The sequence below is a fragment of the Lithobates pipiens genome, unplaced genomic scaffold (assembly GCF_037356315.1).
Source record: "Lithobates pipiens isolate NorthernLeopardFrog02 unplaced genomic scaffold, aLitPip1_a1.2 Scaffold_19, whole genome shotgun sequence".
Classification (NCBI taxonomy): Eukaryota; Metazoa; Chordata; class Amphibia; order Anura; family Ranidae; genus Lithobates; species Lithobates pipiens.
This window is the reverse complement of record NW_027507764.1, coordinates 198,196,728-198,214,169: the sequence shown is the minus strand read 5'-3', so window position 1 is coordinate 198,214,169 and position 17,442 is coordinate 198,196,728. Positions and strand designations below refer to the sequence as shown.

At 39.0% G+C, this 17,442-nt stretch overlaps 1 protein-coding gene and 1 long non-coding RNA gene across 2 annotated transcripts in view; one reads left to right on the top strand and one right to left on the bottom strand.

Annotated features, from left to right (window-relative positions):
- The window catches only part of LOC143996520 (epidermal growth factor receptor-like), a 284,659-nt gene that overhangs the window by 113,386 nt on the left and 153,831 nt on the right, over positions 1-17,442 (bottom strand). The window lies entirely within an intron of this gene.
- Positions 1,838-8,187, top strand: LOC143996517 (uncharacterized). The gene is made up of 3 exons (XR_013277564.1): positions 1,838-6,286; positions 6,377-6,789; positions 7,576-8,187. It is a non-coding gene; the product is annotated as an uncharacterized LOC143996517 (long non-coding RNA).

Below are 17,442 nucleotides of genomic sequence, written 5' to 3'. Positions count from 1 at the left end.
TTCCATTTAGTTATGCAGAGGGTCACCTATTTCCTTCAGCTCTTTGTGACAAAAAAGTTGGATCCTTCTCCTGGTTTTGTTCTCATAGCTGGGCATGCTGATGGAGATTAAATCAGTAAAGATAAGAAAATCTACTAGGTAGTTACTGTGTGAATTTTTCACAAATAATTTCAAATCAAAGTATAGTAAAACACAACATCTTCCTACACATAGAAGCCACATCTTGCAACTAAATTATTTTGTTACAGAGAATCAATCCTCAATTGACTGGGGAGCCTCCAGTGGCAACATCCCTCTCTGACCCATGGACCACACAATAGTTCTAGGACAGTAAATTCTATTGCATTAAAATTGAGCAGGTGATTTAGTAATTAGTAAAGGTGCAGGCCAGCAAAGTTTTTTTCAAGGGATGGATTAAAGCTAGCCATACATGGCTCAAATTTCTGCTGATTCTTGCTGTTTTGGGCAAAATTTGTGCCGTGGGTGGGGGCGGGGCGTTGGTACCACACGGGCCAACAAAAGTCGATGAAAAATTGGCTGAGCCGGGTGAAAAATTGATGGCCAAACTGTGACCTCATCTTATTAGATACAGTCATTTTTAAAATATTCAGACAGTGCTGCAGCTGGAAGTCTGCTGCTGAAGTCATGGCTTTGGAAATTCAGAACTGTTGTTGAACGCTCCCTTTTCATCCACTTTTCATCCACTTCCTTTCTACATACACTTACTCCAATATTGTTGCATACTACAGCTGATAGATTTTGTGCAATGTGTCAGCACAGCCACTTGTAGTCTCCGTCATGAGAGCATGCTGTCCCTACTGGGAGAAGACAGTGATTATTGCTAGCGGCTATAGAAGCCACTAGCAATAATCACAAGTAAACAGAGGGGAGGCAGGTGAGGCAGAGCCTCACCTGCCATGAACATAATAAAAACAAAATAAAAACGATTGAGTTTTTAGGGTCGTAGCTCGGCAACCTGGAGGACCTGGGGGGGGGGGGAATTTGGAGGGAGGTAAGTGGAAGTCCTACCCCACCACTGGTCAAAATTTGGGGCTCCTGCCACCTGTAGCCTATAGTTCTGGAGATACGGGGCTTCTTGGGCAGCCTGTCAGATGCTACATACAGAGCGGCAAGTTAAAACTCTGTTTGCAGCAGACTGAGAGGATGAGCTCACAGTACCTCTCACTTCTTGTCAGAAGCACCAAGCTTAATGGTCAGCTTGGAGCCTTGGACCAATGGTAAAGCACCATTGGAACAAGCTGTCCAATAAAAATGCTGCAGTGGAGGCTGTCCTTTTACTGCAGTGTCATAGAAGGGGGCATGTGTCTAAAAGACGCATGCTCCCTTCCAGCCCAGCCCTCTTAACTAGAAGGAAAAAGCATGGGTTTATGGGTTTAAGATTTACCCCAAATCCTATGTTTTTCTCACACAGTTAGGGTGAATGAGAATCTGATGCCTGTTGAAAAGGTACTGTTTTAATGTTATAAGCGAAATCATATACTATTATGTGATGTGTTATAACATAATTTATTATGGTTTGAAGTTATAACTTATAAATTCAGTAATTTGTCCATTAAGCCACCTGCCTGAGTACAGTTTTTGAAAATATAGTAAATTACCTTAAAAACAATATATAATAATTATTTGTATATTATTTACTTATGGTAATTAACCACTTGCAACCCAGGCCAATTCGGACACTTCTCTCTTACTCTTACTCAGAACCCCCAAACATTATATATATATATATATATATATATATATATATATATATATATAGTTTTAGCAGACACCCTAAGGAATAAAATGGTGGTCGTTGCAACTAACAGTAATTTTTCAAACGTATCTTTTTGGGAAACAAAATATTTTGTGAATATAAAAAAAAAACTTAGCCCGATTTTTTGTATAATGTGAGATGATGTTACGCCAAGTATATAGATACCTAACATGTCACGCTTTAAAATTGCACACACTCATGGAAGGGCGCCAAACTTCAGTACCTAAAAATCTTCATAGGCAATGCTTACATTTTTTTTTACAGGTTACATGTTTAGAGATACAGAGGAGGTCTAGTGCTAGAATTATTGCTCTCGCTCTAACGTTCGCAGCGTATGTAACCTGTGTGTATCTGGCTCTGATATTAGCCAGTGCCTCACCAGCCACTGACCTCACAGCACATCCCTGCTGGTTGTACCCAAGTTGATTGATCAATCAACATGGTACATTCAGCCTGCCCATACACAGTTTGAATCTCAGCCAGTTCCTGCTGAACGGGCTGAGATTTGAACCGTGTATGGCCTAAGTATTCTTTTAATGCATGCTGTTAGTGTAAGGTGCAGATTTAAAAAGATCAAAAACATATTTTCTAATTGCATAAACATATTTAAGCGTAAGTTAGATCTACTTTAAAGGTGCTGGCTTTAGGGTTGATATCTAGAGTTGGCATCTAGATCATGGATCTAGATCTTGGATTTACTACCTACTAAAGATGGCCATACAAATTGACAAATTTCTTCCAAAAATACCTCAAAATTTTGTTTGCGTTTAACATCTGACTTTAAAAATAAATTAAATTTCTCCAGCAAGAACCCCATACACTGTTAGAAGTTTGTTCGAGAATTTTTTTTCCATCCTGCCCCTTGGAATATTCTTGTCACTTTGATCAAAAACAAACATTGACTTTACCCCACTAATAATTTGAAATTGAACAAACATTCTTAAAATTAAAAATTCTGAACAAAATCCTACTAGTGTATGTCCAGCTTAATTCTCTGGCTTGTAAAAAAGCTTAGCCACCATATTGAATATTGGTTTTAGATCAATGGCAGGATCAAGAAAACAGCCCCAGAGTTTGCCCCTTGATGAACAAATTGTCTTGTCAATTATAGCGCCCACAGAATCTTCCACACAGGGATAATAAACAACAGGTCAGCTCCTAACATTGTGCCCTAATGAATATTCCAGGTCAGCAAAATTCTGTTTGCTTGTAATGCAAGTACCTGGTTGCATCCTCCGCAAGAGGAAATGAAGATACCAGACAGACTGAACTAGTGCTGTGCTTGCAATCTAATATGTGATATGTTTTTCTTAGCTTGTACTTTTACGGGGGTGCCCTGATTCCTGAAAACATAAAGGGAGTGTTGTGTGGGATAAGTCACAAAACTCACATATATCTGGACTCTATCAGAATACCGATATGATGGCTAAAACAGGCATTTCCTGAAACCTGTGCTCTATGGAATGTTAAAGATTTAATTGATTTAAAGCAGCAATTTTAATCCAGCATACGTGTATAGCATACCCATTGTCATTATTCATTACAAGATAATTCTTATGGGAGATAAAACTGAAGAAGAAAAAGAAAATGCTTCTTTTCCTTTGAAAGTAGGGATTATTACATACTAAGAAACATACCCTATGATTTAAAATGTGTTCATATTTCTTCACTATATGTCTGTGATTTTTGGTCTATGTTGAATTGTGGTAAACATTTAGCAATGGAACCTTACCACGGAAATATTTTTTCTCATTATTGGAAACAAGAGAGCGGTACATTTTAAACTGACTCTGTCAATACAAATTATTGTTTTAGTGCGAAATGTACCCTACCAGTATACAAAGGTCTGTCCTATGTAAACCCTAACAATTAACTTTACTGGCTCCCCTTTGGACTGTTAAAGGGGTTCTATTCAATAAGGTAAAAAACATTCTGGGTGCAGCCCAGCCCCTCCTTATACTTACCTGACCCCCAACTCGAATCAGCGATATGCACAAGAGCAGCGGTCCTCCCAGGTCTCTCTCCTAATTGGCTCACACAGCAGCAAGAGTCACTAGCTCTTGCTGCGCTCAATCACAGCCAGTGAGCCAATGAGAAGAGAGTGAAGGCAGGGCTGAGCCCCGCTCTGTGTGTGAATGGACAATGTCTATTCACAGGAGCGAGGCTCGGGAGGCTTGATATTAGGGGCTCCCAGTAGGGGGGAGGAGCCAGGACTGCCAACAGAGGACTCAAAAAGAAGAGGATGGAGGCTACTCTGTGCAAAACAATTGCACAGAGCAGGTAAATATAACATGTATGTTTTTTTTTTAAAATAACCTTTACAATCACTTTAAATAAATCAAGTAAAGCCTTTTGTTCTTTTCTGTTTGATAGGTCAAAATAATATCTGTTGACCCTGTCAGAAATTTGTGAGCTGCTCTGTATCCTATGCACACTTCTTGAGTTACTGCAATTAGTCTAGACCAGAGATTTGCAATTAGCGAACCTCCAGCTGTTGCAGAAATACAAGTCCCATGAGGCATAGCAAGACTCTGACAGCCATAAGCATGACACCAAAAGGCAGAGGCATGATGGGACTTGTAGTTTCGCAACAGCTGGAGGTCCGCCAATTGTATATCCCTGGTCTAGACCTTCATCCCAGTTCTTATCTTGGACTTAAAACAATTCATCCTATGACGTTGTGCTGAGTAGAGTAGGAGCGTGAAAGAACAACCATGGTCACCTGACTGGACTGTTAAAGACAAGTGCAAGGGCTTTAAATAAAATAAGAACAGAGTTTCGTTAAAGCGGGAGGGAACCTGATCATTCAGTTGTTTTGTGATCCTGGAGCTTTAAAGCCCAATGCCAGACAATTAAAAATGTATCCCTAGCAGTCATGCTGTGCACACACTGTAATGGTTATTTGCTTGTTTTATCTAAGGGAGAGGAGAAACAGTCCTACTTACCTGATCCTCTGTTTCCTTGGCAGTGTCACTATCTCATGATCCAGCGGTGGACTGTCCCTTTTCGTCTTCACATCCAGAGCAGGTCAATGGACTCTGTTCTGGTGTTGATGACGTCAGTAGCCTAGACCAGTGGAATGTTGGGGTACGGACACTGCAGGGACCAGTCTAGCTACGGGAAGGAGCAGAGGATCAGTTAAGCAAATCTCCTTTTAGTTTCCCCCTAGGCATAAACAAGGAATTAACCCTTGCAGTGCGAGAGTAGCTCCACTGTAATGAGTATTTATTTATTTGCCCATAGTTGAGCTTTAACTTTAAAATGGGTGTAGCACAATCCTACCAAGAACTAGACATAAGAATATATTAGAACCAATAAAACAGAGACGCAATAAGCTGATATACTATGCAATATGCACTAATACAACAATTGTAACATTTAATTCACCATTGCTGTTAAATTTAAGAGCTTGACAAATAAATGCATTATCTTTCATCTCTTTTCTCTTCTTTTTTTTTAACTGTTCATTTGCAGCAACAGTGCTTAATTTTTCTTGTTGTTGTTTTTGTAATTTTGTTCTTATTTCCAAAGACACTATGAAGTCTTCCATCCCTGGGGCTGCCGCTGGATTCTTTTACTATCTCAGTGGAATGCAATGATGCAGCTGTGTATTATTCAGGGGTAAAACAAGTGCTAAGCAATTCCAGAAAGGATAATAGGATGATTTAATTGAACAACATGGTACTAATTTGTTAGTGCAGTATTTTTTTAGCTAAGCTTTCACACAAATCTAGACCAACATTGTGCTATTAGACAGTAATTTGTCAATCAGTTGTTTTTTTTTATAAATAATGACACGTTAAGTAAAATTCAACGAGAGGAAATTAAATGACAAAAATGAATGGAAATCTTCCATGTTCACATTTTTGGATACAGTAAAGCTTTTCTACTAGAATTTATCCAAGGTCCAGTTTGGCATTGACCTTCGATTGGGCTTGTCACATACATGATGCCATTGTCTGCTTTTCTTAAGAAATGTAAACGGTATTTGCTACATTTTACATTTAACATGTGTTTATGGCAGTTTTACAATACGGTAGAAATCTTTCTAAAATTTTAATGAAGATTTGGATTCTGGAACAAAACACATCATTGGTCTGATCATTCAACAAATTATGCAAAAGGTGACATTTATTTCATAGATTCTTTTTATTTCAGAAGTTTTTCAAACGTTTGTACATGAATTAAATACAATTTTCTACTTTTTTACTCTGTTAGATATTAAAAATTAAAGTAAATTAAAACTAAAATTAAATGTATGTACTCATTTACTCTATTTCATGATTTCAGGGTCTTTTTCCTTTTTGGCCCCAGCGGGTCCCCTGGCCTCCCCCCTCCGGGTCTGGTTTGTGTGTGAGGGAGTTGGGTTAGCTTTTCAGGCTAGGCATCCCCCTTTTTGAGGCACGCCACCTGTGTTGGATCTCCGGCTCAAGCAAATCGGGAACATCTTTTTGCATTCATATATTTTTAATCTACATGGTCTGAAAGGGTTGTCATCCCAATATATATGTAAATGATTCTTTCCACCTTTTTTAGGCGGTTGTCTCTGTATATTTATTTATATGTGTATACTTATTTCTTTCAAATATTTCATTTTAGAACACTTAGTATTCTCGCTTAATTATACCCCTGAGGAAGGAGATATACACATGTGTTCCGAAACGCTTCGGGGCAAGAATTACTGGATACTACTTGTACTAGTTTGTGATGACAGCACTGTAAATTTGTTCTATTGGATCTTTTTTATGTGTTTTTTATATTTTATACTTATATTGAATAAACATTTTTCAAACTAGATTCATTTTTCCCGAATGATTTCTGGGCCTAAAAAGTCCACCATCAGGGGATTTTGTTTCTTTTCTTTATTTCATAGATTGAGTGAGATTTTCTTTTATGGTCATTTTAATCCACATACTGAATCGATGAGATGAAAAACCGATGGGATATATTTACAAAGTAGTGACTGTGACATTTACTAAACAGTTACTGTAGGTGAATCTCTCCCGCTTAAGGTAATTCTACTAACCCTAAACATAACATGTTACTGATTATTAAAATATACCCCATAGTATATATATATATATTGACCAATGGATTGACTCTCCCTTACTCCCCCAAATGCAAACTAAATGTTTGTCACTGGCTGAGAAAAGTATAGTTCCTACTTCATAGCATTTAAGATGAGTAGTTAGATAGCAAATGTACACTTTTAGCATATAATTGAACTCATAGTGCTTAAGGGTTTGTCCCTTACCGATAACTTGCGGATCTGTAAGATCAATTACTAAGAAAGAAGATTTTATGAGTTGGTTTAGCCAAAGTAAATCTTGCACCAAGGTATGAAATGTATCACTAAAATACTATAGTCTTAAATAAAGAGTTATCTATCCTCCTGTGTCTGTAGGAATTCAACGCAGACAATGCATCTTATTGTAGAAACTAAGAACACCTTTAAAGTGCATATGAGGTGAAAAATAAAGGCATGTTTGAACAGGAAAGCCATCCGTATGAATAAGCATATATTATTGGAAATTCAGGCTTTCTAACGCTTCACATGGTCAGAGAGGGACATTTACAAATTACTGTTAAAAATTCAGGTCAGCAAATTTTTAGAATAATACCGTAAAAATAGATACATTGATTTTTATTTAAATAAATCCCGTTTTGGCTGGTTTTATGGAATTTCACCATAATGTACACTACTTTGTTACTTTGAATGTTAAATTTGGTGACTCATGCTATCAAACCTAATGACTTATGTGCTTGCATTTTGTACTTAGCTTTACCTTCTATTTCAGTTTGTTGTGAAAAAGAAGTTATGCCATAATCAAATCACACACGTCTTCCGTTGCTGTATATGCATCAGATTACCTCTGAGGAAGTTAACAAGTATGGACTGAGGATGCAAGAGGACAAATAAAAAAGTTTTAATTGTGCACCCCGATTTTTTTCTTTCTTATGTCCAGAACACTGACTGGATAGTCTATCAGGACATTACTCTTGAGATGACCGATGAATTAGGACCCTGATACTCAAACTACCTTTTGTGGACAGCAGAACCATGACCATAGGATTTGAAGTGAACAGTTTATATGTACATACACTTGAAAAACAAATCTTCCTCCTGTGTTTCTGGTGTTGTATAGGAGAATGAAATGTAGAATCTGATTGCCTTGGCAAGGGGAGACATATAGACGTGTTATTTTTCATGCTGTCAGTTGAGAGGATTATTGGGCGGTTAGTCTTATGTAGTTATATATCTTTGTAAGCACACAATTTCTACGTTCAACAAGGAATTACGTTCTACTGCAGCTCTATTTTTTACCAGCTAATAAACATGTAAATGTCATGATGGAAAAGTATTTTGTGTTTCTTTATAAAAAATAAAAAAAGGCTAAATTCATCAACAAGAGGCCAGAGCAGTATAATGTCAAAGTTTATTGATGTCGACATACACCCTTATAAAACACTCCTCTTTCCACAGAAAGTTTTGTGCTCTTCTGATGCAACCCAAGGCCGAGGCAGAACTTTAAAGGATGCCCTCAGTTATCCTCTTATCAGTCAGCAAAGAACAAATATTAACTGTTCTCTATATTGTCCATTGTGTAACGAAATCAAAGTGGAGAAAGTTACAAGACTGAAGACTGAACTCCACAGCTGGCTTTTTGCAGAAAGATTTATGGGCCATCGGATAGAGCATTAGGCACAATAACCAATTATCTTCAGGTACTGCAAACAACTGTGGTAGATGACGTCTAGAGCAACTTCTGTATATAAACATGTAGAGCTGCACGATTCTGGCCATAATGAGAATCACTATTTTTTTGCATAGAACAAAAAGATCTCGATTCTCTTACGATTCTCACGGCATAAAATCACATCACATACAATTCACATTATACAAAAAAAAATGGGCTAACTTTACTGCTTTTTCTTAAATTCATTAAAGTGTAATTTTTCCCCAAATGACTGCTGTACAAATACAGTGTGACAGAAAATATTGCAACAACCATCATTTTATTGTCTAGGGTTTCCACAAAAAAAAAAAAAAAAAAAAAAAATATATATATATATATATATATATATATATATATAAAGTTTGGGGGTTTGTTCCAAATAATTTTCTAGCAAAAAAAAAAAAATATTTTAACTTTTAACTTTTTAAAATGTGTTCAAGTGGTTAAACTTCCCTTATTTACACACCAAAGTGTATTCCTTTGATTCCTTTGATCTAAAGGACAAATTGTTCCAATGTTTATACTTAAAGCGGGATTCCACCCTAAACCTCCCCCCCTCCGGTGTCACAATTGACACCTTTCAGGGGGGAGGGGGGTCAAAGACAGGTATTTTCACCCACTTCCGGGCATAGACTCCCACGGGAGTCTACGCCATTTCCTGCCCTGCCGCTCTGTCTGCTGGGACACACACGGGTCCCAGTGACAGCGCGGAGATTTCCTATTGCGCGGCACGGCTCGCGCATGCGCAGTAGGGAACCGGGAAGTGAAGCCGATTCGCTTCACTTCCTGATTCCCTCACCTAGAATGGCGGCGGCAGCAGCCGAGGCCCGAGCGGTCGATCGGCCTCGGCTGCCGGCATCGCTGGAACCCGGGACAGGTGAGTGTCCATTTATTAAAAGTCAGCAGCTGTAGTATTTATAGCTGCTGGCTTTTAATATTTTTTTTTTTGGCGGAATCCCTCTTTAAGTTCCACTGCTAAAGAATGTTGTGACTCTTGGCAGACTGCCCGCTTTTTTCCCCCCCCTTTCATTTGAGGCTGTTGGCTTTAGCAGAGCAGAGAGAATTCTCTGCATAGAAAGAAAAGGGAAATACTTTATCAAGATCGCAAAAAAAAAAAATCATGATAGCGATTCTTAACGATTATTCGTGCAGCTCTATAAGCGTGTATTAAAATTTGTTGTGATTGCAATTAAGATAATATCATTTTACAAATGTAAAATTATTATATGTTGGTATTCTAAAAATCCTAAATAATTTATTAGTACCTTGCAATTCCTAACGGAAAAGAGGGACATCTTCTAGAGGTAAATGTTTAAACAAGTTGATGCCCTACCTATCATTTCCTATAAGCAGAAACAATCAAGCCATCTATACTTCAAGTACAAAGGGACAAACAATGGAAGCTCAACATGAAAGAAAAAGAAATAAAGACAAAAATACACAAACCAATTTTGCACAAATTAGTGCAAAACTGGAGTTATTGCCCATGCTGACCAATAACCGTTGATGTTCAATCTTTCAATGCAATAAAAAAGTGAAACCTAATTGGTTTCTCTTGCCAACAGCTCCAATGCTGTACTCATTATATTTTCATATTAAATAGGCCCAATATCTAAAAAAATTGTATGTTTTGCTAATGTAATTATCTTCACAGTGTAGCGCTAATCATTTTTCTGGTTTAAAGCCCAACTGAAGTCTTGCACCTTTTTGTGTTGTGTGTACAGGACCTTACTCTGGCGCCTATTGAGCTGCACATTCATATTTAGCAACCCTGCATACTTACTGTAATGTAGGTAAGATCAGGGAACTGGAGATTGTTAGTACAAAGTCGTCCTGCATATCTAGTAATGTGACTTTAAGGCTCCATGCACACTGAAGCTGATAAACTGCAGTTTATTGGAGTTTGGGCGTTTTTTGTAAAAGCCCATAAACTCCACTCTATGTTAGCCTATGTGTCCATGCACACATGGACGTTTTTCAGCTTTAATGAGCAGTGGAGTTTATGGGCTTTTTTCTGAACGCCAGAAATTCGCGTTCAAAGTGCCGTTTTTCAGCGGCAAAAAACGACAAACGCTCATTAACGTTTATTAACGCTCAATCGTTAGTGTTCGGCATTCTATTTTTCAATGTATTGTGGGATTTTTGGAGTGTCCTCTGTGTATTTTTATAAAAAACGCCCATTAACGCTAACGCTGTAAAACGCTCATTAACGCTCATTAACGCTAGTATAAAACGCTGTTAAAAGCAGGTTTTTCAACCAGTGTTTTCTGCCAGCAATCTGGCGTCCAGAAATAGCTTTTTTGAGCTTCAGTGTGCATGGAGCCTAATTGGGCTTTGGTGAATGATTATAAGAAAGCAACCGATTAGTTCATTGGGTAAAAGTTGTATTTGATTGTAGATGGGAATTTCTCAGCTATGCTGGATTAACTTGGGATTTTACAGTTCTGTCCAAACTCCCCAAGGGATCCGGATTCTTAAGCCACTTGTAATAAGTAGTTATGACCTGATATAGTGGCGTAACTAGAACCTTCAGGGTCCCGATGCAAGAAACCACGAAGGGCCCTTTCCTCCCTAAAATTGTTCCTGCCATGCAATGCATTTGTATATGTTATCTAACAATATTAGTAATAATGTTTCTATTAGCCGTTACAATATTCATCTATACCAATTACTCAAAGAGAAACCGTGGGGCAGCTCAGATGTAGTACATTACTGTGTCTTTCTCTTGAATATTTTAAAGTTCAAGGCTTTGTGCATAGCATGTGCACATTCTGTTACTTTATGGCCTCTGCAGCCCCCTGCAAGGACATGCCTTATTTCAGCATGATGCAAGTAAGGTCAATCATAGATAAACAGTGCATTTAGCACTTGTCATCATAAAAATATTTAAAAAAAGGACTCAGCTGAGATCAATAGAAATGACGCCCCCAGAATTTAAATTAGTAAGGGCTAACTTTTCATACAATGCAAATCTGTAACACTATAAGAATATTGATTTTAAAGCAAAATAACTGTATAATTAAAGTAAGCTAGCACTACTAACTGTTTACTTAGGATCAGCATTGGCTCTATCCAGTAGCAAGTAGTAGCTCCCCTATGCACCAACATAGCATCCATGCACTTTTTTTGAAAAAATATCAAAGCTTTCCATAAAGTCTACAGACACGTACCTTACTGTCCTACATCCATGATTCAAAACGTATCTATTGCTTCTGTCTTACGTCCTTAAAGACTGTAGGTTATGACACAGGAAGGAGTTGACCAGCTGATGTCATTGGCACACACCCTGCTTCATCTACCCTCCCACTCCTAGCTGCACATTTTTTAAATGAAATGCAATCAATCAGTGATCACCCTTCTCACTAAATACACAATCATATTGCATAGTGTATGGCCATCTTTATACAAGTACGTAGAGGGGAGTGGACAGAAACACTCAGCTGTCAAGCCCCTATCACATTTCTTCATAGCAGGAACTCGCATTCCCACATGCAATTTTTTTAAAAATAAGGCGGGGAGGTGTTTTGGAGCATTTTTACCCATCGCACATAGGGCAGCCTATCCACCTGAATGGGCTTCCCTACACACAACAATCGCCCCAAAGAAGCTTAAGAACTTTTTTTAGAGCAAAGCTTGGTGCATTTTATTACTGCAATTTTTGGTGCAGTGCATTTTTAAAATATAAGGAAACGCACAGATGTTAATAGAGCCTCATTGTTCTTGTGTTATCGCAGCAATTTCACTTTCAGGCACCATTCACATGTAGCATACTGGGAGAGAATGTTTTGTGTCTCGTTTTTCCTGTGACACACATAGGGCAGCCCATTGATTTAAATGGGCTGTGCTATATGTGGCTTATGGGACATGTTGGCATTTTGTGGGTTGCGTGCTTTTTATTGTGCGTTTTGCAGCATTTGCCATTCGTTTTTTCGCATGGCAAAATGTGTGTTTGCTTTTGTGTTTGGTGTGCCGTTACCAATTAATGGCACTGAAAGCGCAACTAGTAATTTTTATTTGTAAAAGGGTGGCCATACACTATACAATCTGATTGTACAATCTGCCTTATGTGTATGAACGCTGCAGCAACAACCCAATATGAAAATACAGCTGTGACCACTCTGTATAAAATGCAGTTTTCTTATTATTAGTATAAACTTTATCAAGAATATATTCCAGAAGAATTTTTGCTGGGTTCTAACTTCTAAGGTATCCTGGAAATGTTCATGGGAACAGGTGACCCTTATTATAAAACTATGATGACTAATGGTATAACACTAAGGGTCGGTTCACACTGGGATGACTTGTCAGGCGACTTAGCCACCTGACAAGTAGCGCTCCATTCTGTACAATGGAACCGTTCTAATCGGAGCGATGCAAGTTGCTCCGACATAGAAAAAGGTTCCTGTACAACTTTGGGGGTGACTTGAGGCAACTTGCACTGACTTCTATAGAGAAGTCGTTTTGCAAGTCGCCGCAGCGGTCGTGTCCGGGTCGCCTGAGGCAGTCGCGCTGCAAGTCGTGCTGCCTCAGTATGAATCGACACTAAGTTTTTACAAAAAGAAAGACAAAAGAATTAGTAAAAAAAAAAAAAAAAGACAAAAAAAGTTTTAAAAAAAATGTCCTTGAAGGGTATCATGAAAAGATTTGACAGGTATTATCTGGGATGGGCTGCATTTTACATTCCTTTACTAGGTGGTTCTGGGTCTTAGTACAAAAATCGCAGAATCTTGTCAAGAACTGTCAGTAACCAGGTAGACTGCATTGCATTGAGTTTTTGACTTCTCTGCAAATGTTAGAAACACATTGTCAAATCGATTGTTTGTACAGGAAACACTTATGGCCTCTGTGAGATAGTTAACAAATCCAGAGTTATGATTCACTTCCTCTTAGGAGGGCAATAAAAAAGTAAAAATGACATCATGAAAAAGAGTAACGTCAGTTCTTGGCGATTTAAACAAATACACAATTAATAAATAAAATAACAATCTTGGAAGTTAAAGCTGAAGAATCATACCTTCACTGCTTGTTTTTAAAGTAGACAGCCCTATCTTGGCAAAACTAGAAGAGAATTTCTAGAGACACTTGCTGTCGGGTATCCAAATCTGTACATGTTAATTGCTGTCGGTTACACCAGGGGTGTCCAAACTTTTTTCAAAGAGGGCCAGATTTGATGAAGTGAAAATGCGTGAGGGCCGACTATTTTGCCTGACATTCTTTGAACCATTAAAACTCGGTCTAATGCCGTGTACAGACGATCGGACATTCCCCGAAACCAAACTGTGGATTTTTTTCTGACGGATGTCTTGTCTTGCATACACATGGTCGCACAAATGTTGCTGCAAATTCTGATCGCCAAGAACGCGGTGTGGTACAACACGTATGAAGAGCCGAGAGAAATTAAGTTAAATATCCAGTGTGGCTCTTCTGCTTGATTCCAAACATGTGTGGACTTTTGTGCGTTGGAATTGTGCACACATGCTGGGTATATCCGACAACAAATTTTTTTGGAGGAAAATTTGAGAACCTGCTCTCAAACAGTTGTCAGAAATTCCAACAGCAAATGTCCGATGGAACATACATGGTCGAAATTTCTGACAAAAAGCTCACATCGAACATTTGTTGTCGGAAATTCTGATCGTCTGTACGTGGCATAAGTGTGTCTGTCCAAGCACTAATGCACTGCCCAACAAGAATTCTCTTGCCTTTGTTTGGATATCCTTATTTATATATATATATGTTTTGTGGCTCCAACTAACCCCCAAGCGCTGCTCAGGACCTCAGGACTAAGGATGAGCTTGGGCGTGTTATTTGGATATACTGTATTTATCAGCGTATAATATATAAAGAAATGTGAAGCAAAATAAGGGTCAGTGCCCATGCCGCATAATCAGTGCCCATTTGCACCCTCACCATTGCCATGAATGCAGCCTTACCATTACCATGAATGCAGCCTCTCCATTGCCATTAATGCAGCTCATAAGTGCCATACATGCAGCCTCACAAGTGCCATGAATGCAGCCTAACAAGTGTCATGAATGCAGCCTCACAAGTGCCATGAATGCAGCCTCACAAGTGTCATCAATGCAGCCTCACAAGTGCAATGAATGCAGCCTCACCATTGCCATGAATGCAGCCTCACAAGTGACATGAATGCAGCCTCACCATTGCCATGAATGCAGCCTCATCATTGCCATGAATGCAGCCTCACGATTGGCAGGAATGCAACCTCCCCCTTGCAAGCAATGCAGCCTTACTATTGCAAACAATGCAGCCTCACCATTGCCATGAATGTAGCCTCACCATTGCCATGAATGAAGCCTTACACGTGCCATGAATGCAGCCTCACATGTGTCATGAATGCAGCCTTACCATTGCCATGAATTCAGCCTCTTAATGCAGCCTCGCCATTGCCATCAGTACAGCCTGATCTATGCTCATCTGCAGCCTCGGATGGGACAGGGAGGGGGCAAGACAAGCGCCAACAGATCACATACAAGAGAATCTCCTGTTTACACGGAGGCCTCTTTATTACAAAGTTCCATCTCCTGATAGACAGAACAGTCATCTAATGGCAGCCCAGGAGATGGGACTTCCTATTACAGACGCTGCCGAGTAAACAGGAGATTCTCCTGTATGTAATCTGACGGCACTCGTCCCACCCCTCTCTGTTCTCTTTGAGGCAGCGCCGATAAATACAGTATATATCCAAATCACCAGGGGGGGCCACATTAAACCGGAACGTGGGCTGGATTTTGGATATGCCTGGGTTATACAGACCAAACGCATTACATATATATAAACCACACTTTGTTTAAATGTAAAGCAATCTCAGAACTAGGTATTGTTCTGAGATCATGTGTGCTGACAGAGAGATGAAACCTTGGAGAAAGCTGATGAGGGAAAACTTGTACCCTTGTCAGGAGACAACTAAATATTAAGCTAGAAGATAAATATTCAGCTATGTGTTGACCTTTTAAAACAGCTTTACGGAAACCTTCATAAAGACATATATATTCATAATTATGAGCCTGGTGAAATTGTAAGAAATAAACTACGTGTTTGAGCACAGGCCTTCTATACAAGGGAGTGTCAAGTAGCCCATACATTATACATTTTTTTTCATTCAACAAAAATAAAATGTTCCAATGCCCCCATCCACACATTCAATGTGGATGAGGGAATCCTCCTACTGTGCTATTGTATTCTGCTGGTGGGGAGCCTTCCCCATTAGCAGAATACAATGATCAGCATTGTCGGCTATAGCCAGCGGCATTGATTGTGTGGGAAAAACCTGACAGGCTGGTTGTACACAAGTCGATCAATATATTGACTTATGTACAATCAGCTAGCTCATACATGAATCTAAATTGTAGATGGATGGAATTATATGGGTTACTTTACATTTGAACCTATAGGAAATGAACCCATAGTGCTTTTCATATATTTCTAATGCAGTTCAGTAAAAGTAAATAGCTCCTTGTCCTCTGAGTTGGGTTCAGAACTCACTATATGCAAGGGGCATGCAATGCTTAAACATAGTTTTTTGTAGCATAGTTATCTGTTATATATGTGTCACAGATGCATCATAAAACTGCTCAATGATTTGATGATATGGTTATCATATCAGGTGAAGCGAGGGTTTAATGAACAGTGCAAGGACCTTTTGGTCACATGTTATTTACAGCCAGCATTTAAAGTGGTTGTAAACCTCTGAAATGCAAAATGAACAAAGCATGTTCTTCTATAGTGTGTATTTGCCTCAATCCACAGCATCTAATGTGATTTCTGTCAGCTCTCTCCCTCCTCTGCTATCTGCATGAGCCACTTCTGATATTTAATCAAGACTATTGCAATCCCCAGATACAGTTCTGCCCTCTTCCACTACACAGCAGGTGAATGACAAACTCAGTTGTGCATGTTTTCCTAAAAGACTGTGTAGAGAGTGCGTGTCTATTCCCTCAGCTCAAGTCTCAATTTACACTCAGCTCCCTGTTCTATGGTGTGCAGTTTGTGATGTCCGATTCCTGTCTCATGTCTCCTGAAGCTAAGAAATGCTGTCTAAATTCTATACTTTACACAACCGTGGAGAAGAAAGGGTTTGCAGATATACAGCTTCATCTCTGTATATGACCTGAGGCTTGTCAATTCAGTGGGTATATGTGTGAGGCTTTACAACCACTTTAACATCATGCTTCACAGAATGATTTTAAATAACTTGATGCATTTGCCATAAAGTGCCAAAACGGTATCCAAAACAAATATGTGGGTATGTAATAAAACTAAGGAATCAGGACTTAGAAGACTTCAAATTTGCTAGTAGCATTGCTTAAAAAAAAAAAAAAAACTGAAACATGACTGCTTACTGAATCCCAAATTGGCTTAGCAAGTATATTTCTCATGGGAAGCTACGAACTAAGTGAAAAGTTTAAGCTGTCGCTAAAGACGTGGTAGTAGTTAGTATTGCAACTACATAGTGATGCTGGGTAGATGCAGTGGGCATGCATGGAGGAGAAGCCCACTGTGCACTTGCATACATGCAGTTTACAAAGTCTTAGAGCATGGGTGCTCAACTTGTGACCCTCCAGCTGTTGTGGAACTAGAAGTCCCATCATGACTCTGCCATTGGGAGTCATCTTTGTAACTGCATTGAGTTATGGCACTTGTAGTTCCACAACAGCTGGAGGACCACAGTTTGAGCATCTATATCTTAGAGCGGTGTTTCTCAACTCCAGTCCTCAAGGCGCCCCAACAGGTCATGTTTTCAGGATATCCCTCAGATGAAATGGTGTGGTAATTACTAAACTGATCAAATCACCTGTGCAAAATAATGGAAAACCTGAAAACATGACCCGTTGTGGTGCCTTGAGGACTGGAGTTGAGAAACACTGTCTTAGAGGTCTGTTAAGCCCACTTCAGTAAGAGATTGCA